This window comes from Corvus hawaiiensis, chromosome 2, assembly GCF_020740725.1.
Source record: "Corvus hawaiiensis isolate bCorHaw1 chromosome 2, bCorHaw1.pri.cur, whole genome shotgun sequence".
Lineage (NCBI taxonomy): Eukaryota > Metazoa > Chordata > Aves > Passeriformes > Corvidae > Corvus > Corvus hawaiiensis.
This window is the reverse complement of record NC_063214.1, coordinates 110,701,231-110,723,330: the sequence shown is the minus strand read 5'-3', so window position 1 is coordinate 110,723,330 and position 22,100 is coordinate 110,701,231. Positions and strand designations below refer to the sequence as shown.

General features: G+C 43.0%; 1 long non-coding RNA gene across 2 annotated transcripts in view; it reads left to right on the top strand.

Annotated features, from left to right (window-relative positions):
* The first annotated feature begins 15,684 nt into the window (after window positions 1–15,684).
* LOC125321646 overlaps window positions 15,685–22,100 on the top strand; it is a 29,644-nt gene continuing 23,228 nt past the window's right edge. For both annotated transcript variants that reach the window (XR_007201625.1, XR_007201624.1), the window contains exon 1: window positions 15,685–15,859. This is a non-coding gene — a long non-coding RNA (uncharacterized LOC125321646). The remainder of the gene's footprint in view (window positions 15,860–22,100) is intronic.

Sequence of the window (22,100 nt, the reverse complement as noted above, 5' to 3'; positions counted from 1 at the left end):
AGAACAGATGTTGATAGAATTTTGTACATAACTGAAATATGCGCATGTAGAACAAAAATTAAAAGTGGATGATGGTGTTCCAATATTGCTACAAAAGAGGAGTTCCACACAGCCTGCCCAGTGAATGACAGGTGCCTCAGAGAAAATGTAGTAGATTTATGTCTATGGTTGTGGAACTGAAGACTGAATAGTCAAGCTTCGTGACTTTGAAATGACTTTGGCTTCTGAATATTGACAAACTAAAATATTAAAACAGTTGGATAGGGTAGTTGAGCTGGCTTTTCAACTTATTTAAAAAACATGAAAGAGAAATGAAGGCAAAGAGGAGATATCAGGTCTAAAGACTCAGAACAGTGGCAAGAAAAAAGAAAAGAAAAGCACAATGACCAAGAGGTGTGCTATAAGGTCTCAAAGACTAGAAACAAACTTTTGAAAGGTTATAGAATAAATCTTGTGCAGCTACTGTAAAGGCATGAGATATAATGAAAGACATAGGTTACCTTTGAGTAGCAGAAGTTTGATTGAATTACCAAGGTGAAATAGTTTTTCTAGGTGAGACTGAAGAAAAGTACAATAATTAACTTATTGCAAACTTGCTATTACACTTTTTCAGGAAAGAGTATTATGGGTAGATGACATGCCAATCTTTCATTTACAAAAAGAGCTGCAAGACATCCTGGGAACTTTCTGACAATGCTCAAATGTGGAAACAGAGAATTTACTGAAAAAGTAGTTCAAGAATGTTTTATATTTCACAAAAGATGTCTAAGAAAACACCAATATTAAGAACTCTAAATGCTTCAAGTTTGCAGAACACTTCTTTTAAAAATCTCCATGGAATCACTAGTATAACCTTGCATTTTTTTAGCTAGATTAAGCTTAAACCACTAAACTGCTCCTATTTTAAATAAGTTTAATTCTCAGTCTTAATGAGAATGACATAAAAACATTTCATAGCTGCTTCAAAACTTAAGCATTAAGTCAAAAAGACATAGCATTGCACCTGGCACATGGAGTGTTACATAGACTGCATTTTAATGTTTGTAGTGCTTCTATTAATTATGCTGTCAAGACATTTCTATTCCTGCACTTGGCCAAGAAAGACCTGAAGAGCTATCTAGATTTAAATCCATTTCCAGCTGGATCTATAATTGAGACAAGATTACCTTGTGGTGGATGTGAGATGATTAAGACTGTAGCAGTAATTCAGTGCTGGATCTTGTAATTATTTTTCTCTAATACACTAGAAGAAGTTAATTATTTTGTGTAGCTTCAATATACTCAAATGGTGAACCCACACTGTATTATTTGATAGATTATTGCCATGGGATGGGATGTCTATAGATTTTTAGGAAACAAGTGTATTTTATGTTACACTCCATCCTTTAAGTCTTCATGGTTAAAATGCAAAGTAAAAATCCATCTTGGGAAGGGAAGACAACAAAAGGAAACAGTAAAAGGAGAAAAAAGCTACCCAAAGGGTATCTATAACTCGAGAATTTTTTCAGAACAGGGAAAGCAATTTTAGAGAAATATGAAGGATGAGATGCATTATGGAACACACAGTCCAGCCTCTATTAAAAATAATTAAAGTAACAAATGTCTAATAATTGTCTAACTCAATCTTAATTTTTGGAATTCAGTACATTTTGTGATGCAGATGAACTATGATACCGATGTCATCAGCAAATGGATCTTTTCTGCATCAGTGTCACTTCTGCAATTCTATTATCTCAAATTTTCCTGTATAATAAAATTGCAATGGATACTTAATTACTAAATTACTTTTAACAATGTCTTTATAACATGCCCAAATTACTATCAAGCTCAAAAAATACTAATGTCACTATTTTTTTTCTAGATTTGTTTTGGGCTTATTATTTTTCCTAACATGGCAAAAAAAAAAAAAAATTGACCAGTAAGAGTAACGTAAAGAGGTATGGTGCTTCTGAAATTTGGAAGGCACAACAGTTGCATAAGACCTTGGGTGGTTTGCTATTTCAGTGTCAAACATATAAGGGCAAATGAGGATGACCGCAAAAAAAAAAAAGAAATAGAGAGAACTGACAGAATAAGTATGATTGGCCAGACTATATTTAGTAAACTAGGTACTACCAGATCCTTCAGAATTTTTTCAGATTAATTTTTGCATGTGCGTAACATGTACATATACATTGAAGAGGAGGTTCAAGCAAAACTCAGAATATATATTTTGTTTACCTTTGAAATTTTAATAACCAGAAGACATTATTTATAAGGAATGAACAAAGGCTTTATTAAATTGCTTTGTAAAGTATAGGGCCTCTCAGCTTGCTGTGGTGCATGCAATTCACCAAACATGCTTGCAATTTTCCTTTCAGATTTCTCTTTTTTTTTTTATTTCTCCATTCTAAGAGTAATAAAGGTTTGAGCTACCAGCCTGAATCAAAGCAAAACCTATGTATGAAATATAAAATAAAGAATAGACCTGAACATCTGTGTTACCAAGGCTTCAGCTGCTCAAAGATAAAACTAGTACTTTTTTACCTCTTTAAACCTAGTAGTAAAGAATTATTATGCTTTTCTGTATTGTTGCCCTAGAACTGAACTCAGATGATTTAGTCTTTCTTGAAAAATTCCACAAATGCACAGGAAGGTGTTTTGTCATTGGTAATTACTGTAATCCACTGGAAATACTATGGCACAGCTTTGCTGGAGAGCTCCTGCTTCCAGAATGCAATTACTCCATCCCAGTGAGTCTTGCCATAGCAAATTCCCAGCCTTGTAACATCTGTTTGTGTGTAGTTTAGCCCTTCTGTACCTCATAGCATGCATGTAAAAGCAGACTCAGAGTTCAACTAATATTACTTTGGTTTAAGAGGTGATGAAAGAGGATAAGACAGATATAAGGCAAGACAGTTGAGACAAATACAGCCACAAAAGAGAAACCGCAGTGTATAACCTAATCAATATTCAGTTTAGGAACTCAGCTCTTACTAATCCATAACACAGATGTAGCAACAATTATTTATAAAGTGGTTTATGAAGCAGTTCTCCATGGTTAGCTCAAATGCACTGTCCATTTTCTGTTGCAAAGCAAGACATTACAAGAACACAGCAAACCTTATGTATGTCCTGGCAGTTTTTACTTATAGGAATACATCAGCCTGGATCTGCTAGCACTGAAAATTTTTCAGAAACTTACTGCAGATGAAATATAGTTGGGGTGTTGAATACTTAGCTGAAATAACATTGTGCTTCATTCACATTAAGAGAATGGCACGGGAAATTATCTGATCTCTTTTTCTCTCAGTTCTGCACTTGAAAATTGGTATTTGCTTAGGATGGTGAAAGAAGAGAGCAGGATACAATGCTACCCCACAGAGATACTGTTTCAGATGACCAATTCATAATATTTAAGGAAATAATCCATTAGAAAGACTGATAAAATACATACAGAAGTTACTGTTTGTCCCTGCCCTTTGTTTTCATTTATAACTAGTTGATAAAAATGCGTTGGCTAACAGCTGAGGGGCCATTGTGGGACAAACATTTCGATGCATCTATTTTTGTATAAAGTGGTTATAGTAAGGAAATTGCAGTACATACTTGTGGCGGGACATCCCCTCTCTCTCTCACGGCTGGGGCATTTGGAAGAGATAACTCAGGCCAGATTAATAGCCCAACGAGGGGTCAGAGACCTCAGCAGGGAGTCACCCCCCAGGCGCCTGAGAGTCTGAAACTAGCCGCAGTACACATCTTGGTATGAGAGCAGATGTGGAGAGAGATAAAAAACCAAATATCAGTGACCAAAAGACATGGTTCTTATGTCTATAAAAGTCCACACGAATTAACACAGAGGCAGAAGTCTCTTACATGCTTCTTGGGAACGTGTGAGACTATTTCTTCCCGAAGCTTGGAAGCAAACTTTGAGGTTACTTTTCCAGAAATTGAGGGAAAGGGTTTTCTATGTGTACTCCCATCAAGAATTGGATGGTAAGAAACATTGGATCCTAAGTTATACTATTTCTTATCTAGCTGTAAATTTAATGGTACCTTTAATCCTGCATGTAATACAAGTATTCCCTTTTTGTTTTATCCCTGTGTAGTAATAGTTTGTTTTAAGTCTTATGTCTGTTAGTTTTGTGTCTATTAATAAATAATTCGTTTTATAATAGACTGAATCAGCCATTATTAAAGAACTTATGAATGAGAGTGGGTTTTTGGGGTGCTGGACACCTCAATAACATGACTGCCTGCTGCCAGAGGCCTGGGCAACAGACACGAGCTGATTTAAACTTACATCATCCATTCATAACAATACTACTGGGCACTGTAGTCCTCTGCACTGATAATGTACTTGTTTTAACCCAAGGAATTCTACTTACTTACATAGGTAGATATACATATCCTTAAGAGACAGACTGCATTTTTGAATAAATGAATCCTTTGGTCATTTCTGCAGAAACAGGGGGTAGCAAAGTCATCTTTTCCTCAAATTTATGGTACTATCTCCATGTTGGGATTTATAATAATTATGTTTTTATCTTTAATTCAGGTAGAAAATACATTTCTGGAAATGCCTTCAGTCTGTGTGTAAAGTCTGCTGCACTTCTGGTTGAAAGAAAAAGACCTTGAGGAGATAAGATTTTAGAAACAACAAGCAATGCTTTATGCTTTAGCTATCTGCAAGGAGAAATTTCACAGCCAGCACTGCCAAAATGCTTGCTTTTCAGTCATTGTTTTAGAACAGCTCAGCCTGATTACTCTTGAGTATTACTCACTCCTTTTGCTGCCTGTTTAAAAACCAGTGCATGGCTTTTTTGAACTCCAGGTGCCAGCAGGCTCCATCCCTCCTGCTCTGTCTCTGGCAGTGCTCTGGAATCCCTTGTTTTCTTTACCTTTCCCTATCACATGCATGCTATATTTAAGCTTGCCAATCACTTCCACCAATTTGACTCACAAAAAAATACTTTATTTTCCTTTCTTCAGGGCATGAGACAAGACAGCAGCTCAGCTTCTGCAGGAGGCCCTAAACCACCCTCTGACCACATCTGTAGCAGAGCAGTACCTCGGGTCTCTTTGCTCCACAGTGCTTGCCCAGCCCTGGCTCCCCTGGTTTCCCTCCCTCCCTCCCTCTTTAGGCTCTGCTGCTGCTGCTGATTTGTCCCCCTTCTGCTGCAGGAAGTCACAGCCCCCACTGTCTGGCACATGCCGAATTTTGTTTTATGCCACTTCTTTCTTCTCTGCCTCTCCTGACTTCATGCTTGTCTACCCACAGTGATACCCATGGCACCCTCCTGCTTTGGCAGAACTGGGGGCTTCAAAGGGTCAGCATCTTATTTTTAACATAATTTCTAAGATCTTTCAACTGCTAATGAGGAAATCTGGAGACTGTTTCTGCCGTGAGGAAGCAGAAAATGCACAGGCTGTGAAGCACTGGTAGCAGCAGCAATCACAATGAGAAGTTTGTTCATGTGAGAAAATAACAGAACATTAATGTAACCAGGCCACCAGCACCTACATACACCAGGTAGCAAGAGAAGCAGTGTGGAGATCCTCCACAGACAATGTCTCTCATTTCCCCTACTTCCCATAAAATAGTGGTTATCCTCAGCTTACTGAATTGTAAGATTCATTTATAAAGTCTTAAGAAGTAAACAGAAATGGACTGGGAAAGATGACAGAAATGAGCATGCAATCACTTCAAGAAAAATATCTCCAAGATACATCTTTATAGCCAAAGCTGTTAACTCAGCCTCTTAAAGTAATTTTACTTCAGCAGTCTTAAATAACCCTTAGCGTTTAAATGACACTCTTTACTCTTAATGTTGTTTTCTTGCCTGCAGGCTATAACCATGAATCCTGCTCTAAGTACCTCTTTTCATTAGCAGCAGAGTATCTTTCGTTATTCTGCATAACACTAAGGAGAATGATGCAGAATATGGTGCAGTTTGCTTAGACTGGGTATTCTCATACACACAGTGGAGAGGTGAAATTGGGTTTGGGCACAGTTATTGTATTAATCGAAAGAAATGCACCTTGCATTATCAGCAAAGCTCTTTATCTTGAGTGTCAGGTCAGATAACAGGGCTCCTTTCATCTTGTGACAGAGAAAGCGCTATGTAGTACTGTGTTAATCTTAAATTCTGACCCAGCTTTCAAGTTGCTCTCCTCATGTGTTTTGCTGGGAAAGAGCAAAGCCTCAGGATGTAGCTTCAACTTGACTTTAGATATGTGCACTCCAACCTGACAGCCAAAGTTAAACAGTTGGGATTATCAGAACACGTGTGTTCATATTTTCCATTTCTGTTGACACACGACCAGTCTTTTAACTCCAGAAACTGATTGTCAGCCAGATTTGACCGAAATATGGAGGTTTAGAATTGCAGAAGCATTATGTCAAGAAGCTATGCCTGTAGGTAGAGATGCATTCAGAGAAAGAAAAGCTACAGGATGGTCCTTCTGTTTGCTTCACTGAGACCTCCTACAGACAAAGAGGAGGAGACCATTTCCAAGCAAGGAGAAAATGTCAATCAACCTTAAGAAACAGACCAAGCTAAGAGGTCGAATGGGACCTGCTATCTCATTTTAAACAGAAACACAAGCTCTCCTGCATTTTGCACAATAGAGTACTCCTGTATTATTGGAGTATATATCCAGTATATACTACGTATATATTGGATGCAATAATTTTATCTAGGGGAGAAGACTCAGAGTTTTTATTCTGTAAGAAAATCTGATAAAGGATGTTCCATTATAGTTTTAGGAAAAATTAGGAGTTGAGGTAAAATAACATTATGAATGGACAAATTGAGAATAAACCAGGAACAACAAGAGTTCCATTATTCTAACAGGGTTTGTAAATAAGACTTCATTCTCAAATATCTAAGCCTAAACTTTGAAACTAAAAGTAAATGTATCTTGCTTTATAGATGTCCTTCTAACTTGAATTTGGCTCTTCTAACCTGAATTATTGAATAACTTCAAGATTTTGTTAATCTAAGTAACAGACAATGCCTAAAAAATATTATCATGTGTGAATGATGACTTTTAAAATGTGCATAGAAGTTTAACTTGATCAATGCTTCATATTGCTATTATAATCTTACACTTTTTTTTTCCTACTACAGTCCAAAACACATTTATAGCAAGCATTTAAAAAAAAAGAGGCATGAAAATATAATTAACACATGAAATGGATGCTATTGTTGTTCTTGATTTACCATTGAAACCAGCAGATAAATACATGCACAATAGATCTGCATTTTAAGCTACATAGTATCTTCATTAATAACTATCAATGAAAAGATCCACATACTAAAATGATCCCCTTTCCATGTTCAATTGGCTTATAAAATTGGACATAAAAATGCATTAGTTGCCTTTCTCATGAGCCACCTTTGGGATCTACCTATCTTGTCAGCTCTTCAGATAATGTGTATATGAATATGTTGCATAGATAATGATGTAAACATTCAATAAGCTTATGCAATATGTCTGAGTAGCAGTAAGTAATTTCTTTTCCATTCTCCATTGTTAGAGATCTACAGTTGGTTGGCTTGGATGGCAACACCAGGAGTTTCTTTCATCTTTGCATGCCCTCCAATTCTCAAAATAACAGTGACTAAAGAGAAAATAGATGTTCATTGTAGGAGGAGCAGAACTGGGTTCTCTGACAATTTCATTAGATTGTCTGCAACTACAAAATTGATAGATGATGCAACATGGGGTTCCTGTAAAATGCCTCATTTGTTTGAAGAAATGTATGCTTACAGTGTGGGCAGCTGAGTGGCAAAATGGTTCACAAAATATCAAACACCATTCCCTATAGTGAGATACCAGATGAGGGTCATGTCTGCTTCATGAAACAGGTGATTAGGAACTAATAAAAGGGGAAGGGAAAGGGAGATATGGTATTCCCCTCTTCTGTGCAATGCTAAGCACTGACATCTATTTTATGGGAAGGAATTTTTTCTCTTTCTCACTGAGGTATATGGAAAAACTCAGAACATACAATAGCCACTGAATTCCTCAGTCAGTGCTGGGGACAGACAAGTAAAAATAATTATGGTGAAACTTAGCATATGTATTTCAATGCAGCTTTCAGATAATGCCTGGGATAGCTGCATTATTTATTTTTCATCACAGCCAATCCCCAGAGTCTTGTCACACTTTGCAACAGCATATTTTCCTAGGTTAGAGGTAAAAATACCCTGTCAGTAACCAGTGGTTTTATACAGCCTTTGTAACAGTAAAGAGTTTTCCTGTGGCTCTACAATCCAAGACAGCCCTATAACTGAACCAAAATATGAAGATTTTACCATTAAAACTAAAAAAAATTAAACAAGAATATTAGTAGCAAATCAGTTTATAGGCTTAAAAGAGGGAAATTGGGTGACTTAAAAGTTGACAATGGATGAAACTATGAATAACAGGATGAACACCAGGATTTCAGAAAGTGAGATGGTGAGAATACTTATTTAGCAGACAGTACAGCTATATGTTTAAATACAGTGAAAACCCTCCACCTGTTCCAGCTAGGGAATCAAGTATGAACATGGTGCCATAACTGTGGAAAACTGCTTCAGGAATTTGGACAGCAGAAGACAGTGATGGCCAGAGAAGTGAAAGAAATAGGAATATCTCCTGGATATCACATTGAGGAAAAACTGAGTTAGCCCATATTAGTAGAGTTCATTGATTTACATAATAAAAGTTAATTTTATGTACTTACTGTCTAAAAGGTAATGTTTAAACAGTACAGGAGTTGATGAGAAAGAATGTGTGGACAGTGCAACTATGTCTGGACTGTGTCTAACCGTGTAACTCTGTGGACCAGCTGCATATTTATTGTTCATAAAATAGTTAGAAACCAGAAGGACAGTAAAACAAAAAATGTCAAAGATGTCACTGGCCAGAAAGTTAAGAAAACAGTAGAAGTATGCTCTCAACAGCTTAAGGTTTAAAGTAGAGATAAAAGATTACTAAAAAATGACAACATGGCTCAGATTCAATAGTCTCTCCATTGTTATTGAAGAAAATGACAGGAAAGAAAAATTATTGTTGAATGTAGGATTAGAAAGAAAGTATAATAATGTGGAAACAGAAATTATCACAAAAGAGGTAGTAGTAAACTCAGACTATAGTCCTCCTGAGTGAGGGAAGAGACCAGGTAATCTTCATGTCAGAAATCTGAAACAATTGGTGCATGAAATTGCAGTTTCAGGAACATTTATGCTTTAAAAAGACAGTGAAGTGATCTTGGTTCTTTCAGGCTCATTATTCTGACATGTGTAATGTACAGCTCTGTGCAGGGGCAAATGCAACCCTGACCTGCATGAAGGGCTGAGCATCTGTGCAACCACAAGGCATGTGATGGCCAGAAGCATTTTCCATGCCAGCCAGTGCTAATGGAGTGAGGAAATTAAAGAAATAAAAGGAAATAGAAAGAGATGCTAGCACCTAGATTTAATATCTTTATTTGTATAACTGTTGGTTTGGGTTGTTGTTTTTGTTTTTAAAATGTGGTAAATCTCATTATTTAAACAGCAGAATTTTATAAGATCTCACATTAGGAAACTTGTTAATTAACAAGGAAAAGATGAGAATCAGTAAAAGTATTATGACACAGGAAAGGTATTATGACCGATAAAAGGTCAATACTGAAGAGTACTGGAAGAAAAATATTAGGCTGAAATGAAGTTATTAGTAATGTTTGTCAAGCACTGCTCTCCAATTCAGCAAATATTTGTTGATATTTTTATTAATTATCTTGGCACAGGAATCAGCGAAGTCCTAGAGAAGCTGGCTGGCACTGTTTGGTGCAGTTCAGACTGCATTTATTAGTCTCATTCAGATATTGTCAGAGACTGAAAATAGTTCATGCCTCAAACATTGATATAAAGTTTTGCTCATTATAAAGAAGCTACAACCAAAGAAGCCTCCCTGAAGAGTGGGACTTTGGACTGAAAGTCAAACTGCTGATTAGATAAAGGGAAACCCATTGTTCAGTCATCTCAGGCTGAGGGAAAGGTGTGCATCCACAAAAGGCCAAAGCCACCAGCTGCAGCTATCCCCAGCTGAGTTTGGGGTGGGGGGAGAGCACAGCTCACAGAAGCCAGGTTTACACAGACTGCCCCCAACCGAGGGGGGAGGAGGAGGTTTTGGGTGTGTGGTGTAACCTCTGGTGAGAGACAACAAACACCCATCCTCTGATTACACAAACTGGCCCAGCTGTGGAACCCCCCAAGCCCACAGGGCACATCCATGGGACTTTCACGTGAGACAGCCAGGGGGGAGTCAGAATCCATCGAAGACCCCCCAAAGTGCTCCCCAGAGGCTTTGCACCACCGGATGCAACAGACCCAGAGTCTGCTGTGAGAGACTGCCCCCCTCCCCCAGGGGGACATGCCTGGACCTTGCCACCTGGCTCGAGGGTGTATAAACCCATGGGACTCTGTGCTTCCTGAGGGGACCTTCACCACCAAGAAGACCAGCTGGAGAGGATCAATGGAACATCGTTGGGATCCACAGAGTGGTGATATCTTCCTTCACTCTCTTTCTGTCCCCCCCACCTATTTTCTATTTCTTTCTCTTCTTGTCTCTCCCTTTCTCTCTCTCCCTCTCATCAAATAAAACCCTTACTATTGTCACTGGCATATGGTCTCATCTTCACCTTAATTCGGTCAGGGGAATGTCTAAAGAACCTTAACAACTGGATCCTAACAGATATACACATGCTTTCAGGTACCTGGAAGGAAACACATTAACAGCTGAATCTGACCCACATTATTAGTAGAGAAAAACAGCAGTAAACACTAGTGTGTTCTGCAGACATACAAGTACATCAGAAAAGTTGGGCAGATGGTGGCACAGAGAATTTCAGTCTAGAGTTCAAGTCATGTTTGCACAAATTGACACCTCAGATTACCTTGCAGTCTCTCAAAATAAAATCTCTTTTGCTCTCAGGCAATGTACAGGACCTGGAACTTCTAGTCTGTCTGTTGTGTATGTTTGTTTCACTTTTTAAGCAAGGACAGGGAAAGTAGCTCATTTTCTGGATTGTGTCTGTTGGACTCAATTGTTGGGGTCCCTCCCCTGCCGTGTAGCCCTGGGAGAGGGGCCCTGAGGGCACAGACACGGGGTTCCCTGCCCCTGCTCAGCCTCGTTCCCATTGGTTGGTTTGTGTTCCCTGCGCGGGCAGAAGGACCCTTGGTCCCGTGACTGGGACAGTTCCTGAGCAGAGCTCCGGCCATGCGGCTGGAGAAATAAACATCTCTGAAACAGCTATCAAGAATCTGTCTGTCCGTATATATTTCCTTTCCACGGGACTCCTGGTTTGATATATGCGTGTTGCAGGATCCCCACTGCAACAAATGGTGGAGATTTGTGAGCAGAACGATCCCCGATCCCTAAGGGACTGATTTGTGTGAGTAAACCCTGGAAACTTTGGATTCCTCTTCTTGGTTTTGCTTTGCTATTCCATATCTAAACTATGGAGGAACCGTGGGAAGACTCTTGGCTCTCAGAGCCGCATATGGACATTTATCTTAAACTTAAAATGATTCTTGAACAACGATTTGTGAATTTTAGCTTGATTCAAGCTCAAAAAGAACTGAAACACTTCCTGTCATGGTTGTTTAAGAACTTTTTCTATGTTTCTTGGGATTTAATTCTTACCAAGGGCTTTTGGAAAACCGTTTGGACACAGTTAATATTGGAGTCAAAATATATGCCGATGGAAGAATATTTTCGTGAATATTATTTAGTTACTGAGACTGTTGAGCAATGTCAGCTGTGTCCTGGTGAAGGGAAGCGTGGCGCAGGGACCGTGCGGCCCAGGCCACGTGCACCGAGCGCTCTGAGAGCAGCAGCGAGGCAGTTCCCGCGCGCGGGCGGAGCCACGCGAGCCGCAGTGTCGGTGGCGGAGCGAGGCGCGGCGGGAGCGGCGGGACCCGGCGGTGCCTGCCCGGTCCTGTGCAGCGCGTGGTGGAGCGAGCCCCGTGAACGCCCGACCGAGAGGGGCGGCGCGCGAGCGGCGGCTGGCGGCGGTGGCGATGGAACGGAGCCGTGCCCAGCCGAGACGCGCGCTGGAGCGGGGCGCGGGGGAGTCGTCGCTCAGGGGCCCGGCCGAGACGTGGGTGCAGCGCCCGGCAGCGGCAGCGAAGCTGCGACCAGAGGAGGCGACGCACGGAGAACTGAGCGGCGTGGCCCGGCCCGGCCCGCGCAGCCCCAAACGCGACCCCGGGAAGAGCGCGCAGGCACGAGCAGCTCCGACAATTCCAACACGGGAGCGACCGAAGGAGAGAGCAAAGACGCAGCGAGACAGAAAACAGCAGCCACTCGGAAAAAGGAAAAGATCATAGCAACTAAGACCTTAGGGATAGTAAAATGGTATAATGTTAAGCAAAATTATGGTTTTATAACAAGGTGTGACAACCAGCAAGACATATTCGTGCATAGAACTGCTATTAAAAAGAATAACCCTGAAAAATGCATCCCAAGCTTGGGAGATGGAGAGGTGGTGGAATTTAATATTGTACTAGGGAGAAAAGGGTTACAAGCATCGCAGGTCACTGGGCCTGATGGTGTTCCTGTAAAAGGCAGTATATATGCAAAAAATCGTAGTCATGTTAGACAGTATCTCCATTGTAAGCCCCCCCTACAGTTTCCCTTTCCTAATCCCACCTTTCCCTTTTACCCTATGTCCTGTTACCCCCAGTGTATTCCCAATCCGTTTTTTCATCCATGGTTTCCCTCACAAAACCATGCTTTTGCCAATTGTTTCCCCAAAAATCCCTTTCCAATGCCGAGTGGGGGATGAAAAGGGGGAGGGAAGAAGTTAAACCCTCTCCTGCCTCAGTTTCCCCACAAAGCATGCTCAGAGAATTCTGTCTCCCTTCTGTCAGCCCTAAGATGTTCCAGAGAATCTGTTTGGACATTTAAAGACTCAGGAGGGTGGCTTGTTTTGTTTTGAAACTGTTCTTGTTATGTTTATCCAGTTGTTTTCATTCTCCTTTTATTAAAATAAAACGGGTGAGGTGTTGGGGTCCCTCCCCCGCCGTGTAGCCCTGGGAGAGGGGCCCTGAGGGCACAGACACGGGGTTCCCTGCCCCTGCTCAGCCTCGTTCCCATTGGTTGGTTTGTGTTCCCTGCGCGGGCAGAAGGACCCTTGGTCCCGTGACTGGGACAGTTCCTGAGCAGAGCTCCGGCCATGCGGCTGGAGAAATAAACATCTCTGAAACAGCTATCAAGAATCTGTCTGTCCGTATATATTTCCTTTCCACGGGACTCCTGGTTTGATATATGCGTGTTGCAGGATCCCCACTGCAACACTCAATGTTTGGAGAAGGATATAATTTTTGAAAATCTCTAGAAAACAAACAGCATTTCATGTCTTCTGTAATATTTTATCAATAAAGTTCATCATATTCCAGTTTTTCCAGAGTATTTCAACCTTGGCCTTTGAGAACATTTGTGGACTACGTCAGAGTCAGTAATTACAGTTTCTAGTTTTAATTTTCCTGAAAATCTTATTACATGGAAGGCTCAATCTAAACTGTAGAACTTATTTTCTGCTTGGAGGAAATAAACTTCTTCATAATATTTTGCTTTAGAAGATAACCATCTTTAATTTGTGATTCAGTGAAATATCTCAATTATTAAGATTTCAAATTCCAAAGAATATTTCAAAAGTTATTTTCTGATACATGGAAACCATGTAGTTTAGTCCCTACAATCTCTAGAGAAAGCTTGGGAAACATAGGGTTTATCTTAACATTGTACTGAGATATTTGAATCTCAGGTTTCTTCAAAAGTGATGAAAAGGATTAACACTATGTATTTTAATTAGTTTTTTCTTAGAAACTGAAATGCATTAATTTCAAAATACAAGTTTGAGTTACTACTCAAGTAGCCAACAGGGAATGGGAGCCAGTACATCATGGACTCCAACTCATGGAGCAAAGGACACAGTTGGAGGACACACAGCCCCAGGTGTGCTTGAGGTTGTGGATCAGAGCCAGGGGAGGGGCACAGCCTGGGCACAGTGAGTACAGCACTGGTGTGGTAAAACAGATCCAATCATGTGTTGAGAATGTACCATCTGATCCAGTTTAGTAAGAGCTGACCTTAGGTTTTTACTGGGAACAGGAAGACAGGTACATGCAGCTCTCTGAGACAGGGAGTAGCAAGTGTTGCTGTTGCAGAAAATCAAAGGGAAATGAGGACATTGCTGCTGCATCCATTGCAAGACACAACTTTCACTTTTCAGGTCCTATCTAGCTCTGTGAGGAACAAAAGTTGAGGTGCTGCCAAAAGAAGATGAGACCTTCATTTGAAGTCCTAGCGGTTGTATTCCCTTCTCCCTAGGTATTTGTTATCACTTTTACATATTTGAAATTGTTACTCTTAACTTTTCTGTTTCAGAATCTAGTTATTTGCTTAAAGTCACATCATACAAATCAGAATTTTGTAGTTATTTATCCCATTCTTACTTGGATACTGGCCACATAGTGGAATATAATTGGATATACCAGCAAATATATTCCCTCACTACTTACTCTCTGTGTTAATTGAAGCTATTAATGTTCACTATTTTTTACATTACTCTCTCACTCCTTCTTTCTACCCTTTTATCTACATTTCGTTTTTCTTAAATGCCTCAAGTTTTTGTTGATAATGTCCTGAAACTGAAGAGTTTTTGTAGTAGGTATTCCATCCAAAAGAGGAATTTCAAATGTGCCTGGGGCATGTGGTAGTCATAGAATTCTAGGAGTATTTGGATATGAACACCCGTGAAAATCCTAATTTAGGACTTTAGGGGAATGACTCGTAATTCCATTTAAAGAATCTCTTTGACATACGGATGTCTCAGTGGGTGAAACTCTGATTGATTGCACTGCATTTCTTTTCCTCTAAATGGCACTAAAAACGTAATTTCCAATTTGACTGGTTGGTTAGTTTGTTCATTTCCTGATGTTTCCTCCTGAAAGAATGAGGTCACAGTTATCCAAGTTGAAAATCACATTACTACTTCTAATACATATATTTAACTCTTTGCTTTTTCTATATATTCTCTCACAGTCCAAAAGACCCCTTCATAGAACAGCTTCAATTAATCTATTACAACAATTTTTACTGATTTCTCACTTTTACTTCAAAATTAAACACTGTAGACCCATTTGTCAAGTAAGACCAAAGTTTGGCTTTATGTTCAATGCAATGTTATTGCCAGCCACAGAGACCGTGGTACAGATTCAAACCTACAGCTAGTGGGCACAATATGTTGATACTAATCCTGTAAGCAGTTTAGTGCTTAGCAACATATAATTTAAAATTGTTTTGTTGGTGAGCCAAATCCTGAAATCCTTCCTGAGCTGCCATTACCTTTTCTCAAGGCAAAATGTTACAATCTTCTGTTTTGTCTTTGTAGCCAAAACTGACACCTTGTATAAGCAGGATTTTCATGCAATGCATAGCTACTTCTGTCCCTATGAAAACCACTGTTGGGGACTCTCAGTGTAGAAAACTATTTATTTCAGCACAGCTTGCAATCTTTCTAAGCCCAAATGTGGTATTTAACACAAGTATTATGTTACTTCAGGTGTAGTGCTTAAAATGGCTTATCTTTTGTGTTTGGCATCTTGATCACTTTTGTTCCTGGGAATAACTTCACAAAGGGTCTGGAAATGCCCCAAAAGACATAAACATCCCAGGCATGGAGTGTTTGGGTGCTTGGGCAGGTCTCAGCAGTCATGCTTAAAGCCTCCTGCGGAAAGGAGGAGAGTAGAGACAGCCACACTCTGCAGTCACTCACGCACTCACCAGCCCATTCAAATCCCTCTGGCAAACAATCCCTCAGCAACTGAAGTCACAGGTAACATTTACAATATTATTATATGAGTGTAAAGGATATGAAAGTAATAAACATGCTGTTTTGTTGGGGGTTTTTTTAACGTGGTACCTAGGCATGCAGCTTGTAAGCCAATCTTTCCAGATGTTATCTAAAAGAGACAACTTACAAACCCTTGAAATCCGAGGTTTGTAATACAAGTGTTGACAGCTTCTTAACTAGAGCAGAACATCAGCTCACTTGGCTTGTATACACTGTCATTTTCAATGCTGCTGTGCCATCTGTTCTCTGTGTGAATTGTAAAAGATTTTTCATCCATTGGCTTTAAAATCTGTTGGATAAATTGGATTGTAAAAGGTGAAGACATAAATAGATGACACCCTCTCTTTCTCTACCCTTTAATTACAGTCTTTCCTGCCAGTGTCCAAACACTGCGAATGGAAAGGTTATGGAAAATTGTGATGTGATCTTGAAGCAAATCATTGTTACAGCTGTCACTTAGAAGTACATGCTATCATTAGGTTTGTAAAATATATTTTATAATCACACGTGGTTTTCTGATTGTGGTATCTTCTTGATACTTTTCCTTCTGGACTGAAAATTTCCATATTGATTCCTGGCCAAAGATGATTTCTTGAATGGAACTGAAGTTAAGTGCCTTCAGTAATTGTGGAGTTTTCCTACTGTAAGAAAATTACATGTCTGTGTATTTTTTAAAAGCTATAAGCTAAGCAATAAAACCAGAGTGACTCCAAAATGCAGAGCTTTGAGTCCTGCAACATGGAATTCAAACATTTCTTCTAAGAATGGCTTTATGTTAACAAAATAAATACTTGTTGGGGTTTTAGTTTAGTCTTAGGTTTTCCTGTTAAAGGAATTTTCTCCCATATGCATGTTGCTAGGGGACAAATAGCTGTACTTAAGAAAGACAAAAAGGGGAGTGGGGCGGGCCTGGCTACTCTTTTGTCTACACCTGGGTGTGGGGACAGTTCGCTCTGAGCGTCCGGAGAGAGAAGCTGCAGAGAAAGGAGCTGCTGCTTCTTTCTTTTTGGCCGTTCTTTCTTCCTGCTGGAAGCAACGCCGGGACCCCAAAAGCCGCTTTCCCTGCCCTGCTGGAGACCGAGCTGTGGCTGCCCTGCTCCGCTGCTGCTTCGAGTTTTCGCTACGCTGTAGCCCTGCTCACCCTGCCTGCCTGGGCCTCCGTGGTTTTTTTCCCATCTGGATACATCTCGTCTGCCACCCGGGATTTGCCATTCGTCCCTGCCGTTTCAGCCTGCTGTTCCTGAGAGCCCGGGATCAGCTGCCCAGCGGTTTGTGAAGCCTTTGTTCCATCCCTTCCCGGGATCCCAGGGCACCAGAGCCGCGGTTTTCCCGAGCTCGCTCCGGAGCGCCCCCTGCAGCCGCGGGGGAACCATCGCACCTGCCCTGCTCACCGGGAGCCGCCAGCGCCCCTGCCGGCTGCGAGCGGAACTGCACCCGAGGGGAAATAGCCTGACAGCCGAGAAGGCTGGCACTGGGTTTGTGATTGCTGTTACTGCCATAGTTGTTGTTGTTTTGTTTGACTGGTTATATACATATATATATAGAGTAAAGAACTGTTATTCCTATTTCCCACATCTTCGCCTAAAGGCTCTTGATTTCAAAATATAATAACTTGGAGGGAAAAGGGGTTATATCTGCCACTTCAAGGGGGGCCTCTGCCTTCCTTAGCAGACACCTGTCTTTCAAAACCGAGACAGATTTTGGCGCCCAACGTGGGGCCTGAGGGCATTAAGAGATAGAGGTGAAAAAGGAATAACAGTTCCTCGATAACTTTATTTTGTGTGCTGGATATTGGAACCTTGTTAGGCAGCACTATGTGGTCTAGTTTACCCTGGTTTGGGTGGCATGTAGCCGTGGCTATATTCTTCCCCTTTGCAGCTCCTTATTTGAATATGGGTCCTCTGACTAAGGCTACCATTGCTGTTATCCAGCTTGCGTTATGGGTCGAGAAGGTGAGGAATTCATGGGTTTTTAACTTCCTCCGGAATGTGGGCTCATGGATAAACAGCTATCACACACTGAGCACATGTTTTTGGGGTTATGTTAACAATGGTACCTTCTGTGAGGAAATGACACCAGGGGAAGTTTTCTCCCAACCCCTCAACCAGTTCTTTGGGCCCACCCCATCAATTTTCGAAGGGTTTAAATTCCCTCTGAATACTAACCATCTGCTGCTGATAGGCCTACTCTATTTAGCATTCAAGGATAAGTTGAGATTGGCTTGGATATCTACTCGGACACCAGCCCCAGAGACTAGAGATCCTGCCCCAGAACCTGACATGGCCCCAGAGAGTAGAGTTCCTACCCCAGAGCCTGATCCTGCCCCAGAGCCTGACACGGCCCCAGACACTAGAGATCCTACCCCAGAACCTGACATGGCCCCAGACACTAGAGATCCTACCCCAGAGCCAGAGCCTGCCGCAGCCCCAGACACTAGAGATCCCGCCCCACAGACTGATACTGCCCAACAGTCCACCTCAGAAATGGACTACCCAAACTGGGTGGGGGTACTGGCAAAAGGGATGCAGGAGATGTGCCAAGAGATGGGTCAGGTGCGCCAGGAGATATGCCAGGAGATGGGCCAGGTGCGCAAGGAGATGTGCCAGGAGATGGGCCAGGTGCGCCAGGAGATATGCCAATTGCTAAGGGAATACACCTCCTCAGCTAGTGAAAAACCCTCTCCCTGCCCCAAAGAGGGTGAGTCCGATGGTGCAACAGTGGAACCCACGGATGTTACAACCGTCCAGGCTTCAGCTGAACCACAAGGACAACCACAGCCAGCAGCAGTCGCCCCTGTGCAAAGGAGGAAGTATAAGACCAAATCAGTACGACCAGTTAATGATGATGGGCAACCAGGGCCCTCACAACCAGCAGGAGAGCCAGAGCCAGAAGTCATCACTGAGTCCCTGTCGCACGACAGTCTCCGTGCTATGCGAAACGACATTGTGCGAAGGGGGCGTGAGCCTTATACCACCTGGCTGCTTCGGGTTTGGGACCTTATGGGCACAAGTGTGCAACTCGATAGTGGTGAGGCAAGGTATCTGGGATCGTTGACCCAGGACCCAGGTGTGGACCAGATATTTGTGAGGGAGCCAGGGCCTCTCTCTCTTTGGGAGCGGCTCTTAATGAGTGTGAGAGAAAGGTTCATTCACAAAGAAAGAATGCAGGAGTATCATCATAGAATGCAGTGGAAGACACTCGAGCAAGGGATCCAACAGCTAAGAGAGGTGGCAATATTAGAGGTACTCTTTGGGAAGGATGGACAGCATGATAATGACCCCGATAAGGTCAGGTGCACAGGACAGATGATGTGGAACCTGGCAAGGCTAGGGCCATCGCAATACACCACCTTCATTGCAACGATTGATGCTGATAATACCCGAGAAACAGTGGGCTCTGTTGCCAACAGGCTCAGGCATTATGACAGCATGATCAATGGCCCGCTGAAAGCTCATGTCTCTGCTGTGGTCCAGGACCTCAAAGAGGAGATGAAGGAGATGAGGAAGGAAATGAGGGAGGAGATGAGGGAGGAGATGAGGGAGGAGATGAGGAGGGTCAGTGTGGCACCAGTGCGAGTCACAGGCCCCCAAGTCAGAGCCCGTCGTCCCCCTGCTAGAGAGAGAGGGTACACCCCACGAGCTGAGCTGTGGTTTTTCCTGTGTGAGCATGGGGAAGACATGAGAAGGTGGGATGGGAAACCCACCTCTGCCCTGGCAGCGCGGGTGCGTGAACTCAAGGAGGGAGGCACTAACCGAGGGGGTTCCGCTAAGGTGAAGGTAGCCTCAGCCTCCCGTGACCGAGCTGCCAGGCATTACAGAAGGGAGGACGATATGTCGGATCCCCTTGAAGGTACCTCGAGCATGTACGCCCAGGGAAAGAATGATAACCAGGGCTAGAGGGGCCCTGCCTCTAGCCAGGAAGAGGCACGGGAGAACCGAGTTTTCTGGACGGTGTGGATCCGATGGCCTGGCACATCAGAGCCACAAAAATATGATGCGTTGGTTGATACTGGGGCACAGTGTACTTTAATGCCATCGGGACATGTGGGGGCAGAACCTGTATCCATCGCTGGGGTGACCGGGGGATCACAGCAGTTGACCCTTTTGGAAGCTGAGGTGAGCCTGACTGGGAAGGAGTGGCAAAAGCATCCGATTGTGACCGGCCCAGAGGCCCCGTGTATTCTGGGCATAGACTTCCTCCGGAATGGCTACTACAAAGACCCAAAAGGACTCAGGTGGGCATTTGGGATTGCTGCTGTGGAGGCAGAGGGCATTAGGCAATTGAACACCCTGCCTGGACTATCTGAGAATCCTTCTGCAGTTGGGCTCCTGAAAGTGGAAGAGCAACGAGTGCCAATTGCCACCTCGACAGTGCACCGCCGGCAGTATCGGACAAATCGAGATGCTGTGATCCCCATCCACAAGATGATCCGCGAGCTGGAGAGTCAAGGGGTGGTCAGCAAGACCCACTCACCCTTCAACAGCCCCATCTGGCCTGTGCGCAAGTCTGACGGGGAATGGAGATTGACTGTGGACTATCGTGCCCTGAATGAAGTGACTCCACCGCTGAGCGCTGCCGTGCCAGACATGTTGGAGCTCCAGTACGAGCTGGAGTCCAAAGCAGCGAAGTGGTACGCCACTATTGACATTGCCAATGCCTTCTTCTCCATTCCTCTGGCAGCAGAGTGCAGGCCTCAGTTTGCCTTCACCTGGAGGGGCGTGCAGTACACCTGGAACCGACTGCCCCAGGGGTGGAAGCACAGTCCCACCATCTGTCATGGACTGATCCAGACTGCACTAGAAAAGAGTGAGGCTCCAGAACATCTGCAGTACATTGATGACATCATTGTGTGGGGGAACACCGCAACCGAAGTGTTTGAGAAAGGAGAGAGAATAATTCAAATTCTCCTGCAAGCTGGTTTTGCCATCAAGAAGAGCAAGGTCAAGGGACCTGCCCGAGAGATCCAGTTCCTGGGAGTAAAGTGGCAAGATGGACGACGTCAGATTCCCACTGAGGTCATCAATAAGATCACAGCAATGTCTCCGCCGACCAACAAGAAGGAAACACAAGCTTTCCTAGGTGCTATAGGTTTCTGGAGGATGCACATTCCCGAGTACAGCCAGATCGTGAGTCATCTCTACCTGGTTACCCGCAAGAAGAATGATTTCCACTGGGGCCCTGAACAGCAGCAAGCCTTCACTCAGATCAAACAGGAAATTGCTCATGCCGTAGCCCTTGGCCCAGTCAGGACAGGACCAGAGGTGAAGAACGTGCTCTACTCTGCAGCCGGGAACAATGGTCTGTCCTGGAGCCTCTGGCAGAAGATGCCTGGTGAGACTCGGGGCCGACCACTGGGATTCTGGAGCCGAAGCTATAGAGGGTCTGAAGCCAACTACACTCCCACAGAGAAGGAAATCCTGGCAGCTTATGAAGGAGTCCAGGCTGCCTCAGAAGTAATCGGCACAGAGGCACAACTCCTCCTGGCACCCCGACTACCGGTGCTGGGGTGGATGTTCAAAGGAAAGGTTCCCTCCACGCATCACGCCACCGACGCTACTTGGAGCAAATGGATTGCCCTCATCACGCAGCGCGCCCGAATTGGAAACCCAAGTCGCCCTGGGATCTTGGAAATAATTACGAACTGGCCGGAAGGTGAGACTTTTGGGTTATCTTCTGAAGAAGAAGAGGAGCAGGTGACACGTGCCGAAGAAGCCCCACCATATAACGAGCTACCAGAGAGTGAAAGACAATACGCCCTCTTCACTGATGGTTCCTGCCGAATTGTAGGCGCTAGCCGGAAATGGAAAGCCGCTGTATGGAGCCCCACACGACAAGTTGCACAGGCCACTGAAGGAGAAGGTGGATCGAGCCAATTTGCTGAGCTCAAAGCTGTCCAATTAGCTCTGGACATAGCTGAAAGAGAGAAGTGGCCAAAGCTCTACCTCTACACTGATTCATGGATGGTAGCCAATGCTCTGTGGGGTTGGCTGGAAAGGTGGAATAAGGCAAACTGGCAGCACAGAGGAAAACCAATCTGGGCTGCTGAAGAGTGGAAAGACATTGCCACTCGGGTAGAGAAGCTATCCGTGAAAGTCCGTCATGTAGATGCTCACATCCCCAAGAGCCGGGCTAATGAAGAACATCATAACAACAAACAGGTAGATCAGGCTGCGAAAATAGAGGTGTCCCAGATAGACTTGGATTGGCAACATAAAGGAGAACT